Raw genomic sequence first — 3,040 nt, forward strand, 5'->3', positions numbered from 1 at the left:
GCATTGAAACTTATAAAAATTGTTCAGAAAAATTATTTGAGTGAGCCTTGTGGCCCTAAGAAAAATTGCCCGTTCAGCGTGATTACGTGAGGTTTCACGAGGAGGAGCAGGAGGAGGAGGAGGAGGAATATTAGACACAGATTGATGAAGCAGAAATGTCCCCGTTTTGGATGGTGAGAGAGAACGTAGCTTCCATCCGCGGGTGCAGCCTACGTATTGCTTACGTATCGCTGCTGTCCGCTGGTGGAGAACAGAAGTCTGGGGAAATCCAGCCTTTGTTCATCTTGATGAGTGTTAGCCTGTCGGCACTGTCGGTTGACAAGCGGCTACGCTTATCTGTGATGATTCCCCCAGCCGCACTAAACACCCTCTCCGACAACACGCTAGCCGCAGGACAAGCAAGCACCTCAAGGGCATACAGGGCTAGTTCAGGCCACGTGTCCAGCTTCGACACCCAGTAGTTGTAGGGGGCAGAGGCGTCACCAAGGATGGTCGTGCGATCCGCTACGTACTCCCTCACCATCCTTTTGCAGTGCTCCCGCCGACTCAGCCGTGACTGGGGAGCGGTGACACAGTCTTGGTGGGGAGCCATAAAGCTGGCCAGGCCCTTAAAGACTGTTGCACTGCCTGGGATGTACATGCTGCTCGATCTACGCACATCCCCTGCAACATGGCCCTCGGAACTGCGCCTTCTGCCACTAGCGCTGTCGGCTGGGAATTTTACCATCAGCTTGTCCGCAAGGGTCCTGTGGTATAGCAACACTCTCGAACCCCTTTCCTCTTCGGGAATCAGAGTGGGCAGGTTCTCCTTATACCGTGGATCGAGCAGTGTGTACACCCAGTAATCCGTAGTGGCCAGAATGCGTGCAACGCGAGGGTCACGAGAAAGGCATCCTAACATGAAGTCAGCCATGTGTGCCAGGGTACCTGTACGCAACACATGGCTGTCTTCACTAGGAAGATCACTTTCAGGATCCTCCTCCTCCTCCTCCTCCTCAGGCCATACACGCTGAAAGGATGACAGGCAATCAGCCGGTGTACCGTCAGCAGCGGCCCAAGCTGTCTCTTCCCCCTCCTCCTCATGCTCCTCCTCCTCCTCCTCCTGTACGCGCTGATAAATAGACAGGAGGGTGCCCTGACTATCCAGCGGCATACTGTCTTCCCCCGCCCCCGTTTCCGAGCGCAAAGCAGCTGCCTTTATGGTTTGCAGGGAATTTCTCAAGATGCATAGCAGAGGAATGGTGACGCTAATGATTGTAGCATCGCCGCTCACCACCTGGGTAGACTCCTCAAAATTACCAAGGACATGGCAGATGTCTGCCAACCAGGCCCACTCTTCTGAAAGGAATTGAGGAGGCTGACTCCCACTGCGCCGCCCATGTTGGAGTTGGTATTCGACTATAGCTCTACGCTGTTCATAGAGCCTGGCCAACATGTGGAGCGTAGAGTTCCACCGTGTGGGCACGTCGCACAGCAGTCGGTGCACTGGCAGCTTAAAGTGATGTTGCAGGGTGCGCAGGGTGGCAGCGTCCGTGTGGGACTTGCGGAAATGTGCGCAGAGCCGGCGCGCCTTTACGAGCAGGTCTGACAAGCGTGGGTAGCTTTTCAGAAACCGCTGAACCACCAAATTAAAGACGTGGGCCAGGCATGGCACGTGCGTGAGGCTGCCGAGCTGCAGAGCCGCCACCAGGTTACGGCCGTTGTCACACACGACCATGCCCGGTTGGAGGCTCAGCGGCGCAAGCCAGCGGTCGGTCTGCTGTGTCAGACCCTGCAGCAGTTCGTGGGCCGTGTGCCTCTTATCGCCTAAGCTGAGTAGTTTCAGCACGGCCTGCTGACGCTTGCCCACCGCTGTGCTGCCACACCGCGCGACACCGACTGCTGGCGACATGCTGCTGCTAACACATCTTGATTGTGAGACAGAGGAGGAGGAGGAGGAGGAGGGTGCTTTAGTGGAGGAAGCATACACCTCCGCAGATACCACCACCGAGCTGGGGCCCGCAATTCTGGGGGTGGGTAGGACGTGAGCGGTCCCAGGCTCTGACTCTGTCCCAGCCTCCACTAAATTCACCCAATGTGCCGTCAGGGAGATGTAGTGGCCCTGCCCGCCTGTGCTTGTCCACGTGTCCGTAGTTAAGTGGACCGTGGCAGTAACCGCGTTGGTGAGGGCGCGCACAATGTTGCGGGAGACGTGGTCGTGCAGGGCTGGGACGGCACATCGGGAAAAGTAGTGGCGACTGGGAACTGAGTAGCGCGGGGCCGCCGCCTCCATGATACTTTTGAAGGACTCCGTTTCCACAACCCTATACGGCAGCATCTCAAGGCTGATGAATTTTGCGATGCGGACGGTTAACGTTTGAGCGTGCGGGTGCGTGGCGGCGTACTTGCGCTTGCGCTCGAACACTTGCGCAAGCGACGGCTGAACGGTGCGCTGAACTACACTGCTGGATGGGGCCGAGGACAGCGGAGATGAGGGTGTGGGTGCAGGCCATGAGGCGGTAGTGCCTGTGTCCTGAGAGGGGGGTTGCATCTCAGTGGCAGGTTGGGGCACAGGGGGAGAGGCAGGGGTGCAAACCGGAGGCGGTGAACGGCCTTCGTCCCACCTTGCGGGGTGCTTGGCCATCATATGTCTGCGCATGGTGGTGGTGGTGAGGCTGTTGGTGTTGGCTCCCCGGCTGAGCTTTGCGCGACAAAGGTTGCACACCACTGTTCGTCGGTCGTCAGGCGTCTCTGTGAAAAACTGCCAGACCTTAGAGCACCTCGGCCTCCGCAGGGTGGCATGGCGCGAGGGGGCGCTTTGGGAAACACTTGGTGGATTATTCGGTCTGGCCCTGCCTCTACCCCTGGCCACCGCACTGCCTCTTGCAACCTGCCCTGCTGATGCCCTTGACTCCCCCTCTGAAGACCTGTCCTCCTGAGTAAGCGTTGCACACCAGGTGGGGTCAGTCACCTCATCGTCCTGCTGCTCTTCCTCCGAATCCTCTGTGCGCTGCTCCCTGGGACTTACTGCCCTTACTACTACCTCACTGCAAGACAACTG

Source organism: Eleutherodactylus coqui, unplaced genomic scaffold, assembly GCF_035609145.1.
Source record: "Eleutherodactylus coqui strain aEleCoq1 unplaced genomic scaffold, aEleCoq1.hap1 HAP1_SCAFFOLD_19, whole genome shotgun sequence".
Classification (NCBI taxonomy): domain Eukaryota; kingdom Metazoa; phylum Chordata; class Amphibia; order Anura; family Eleutherodactylidae; genus Eleutherodactylus; species Eleutherodactylus coqui.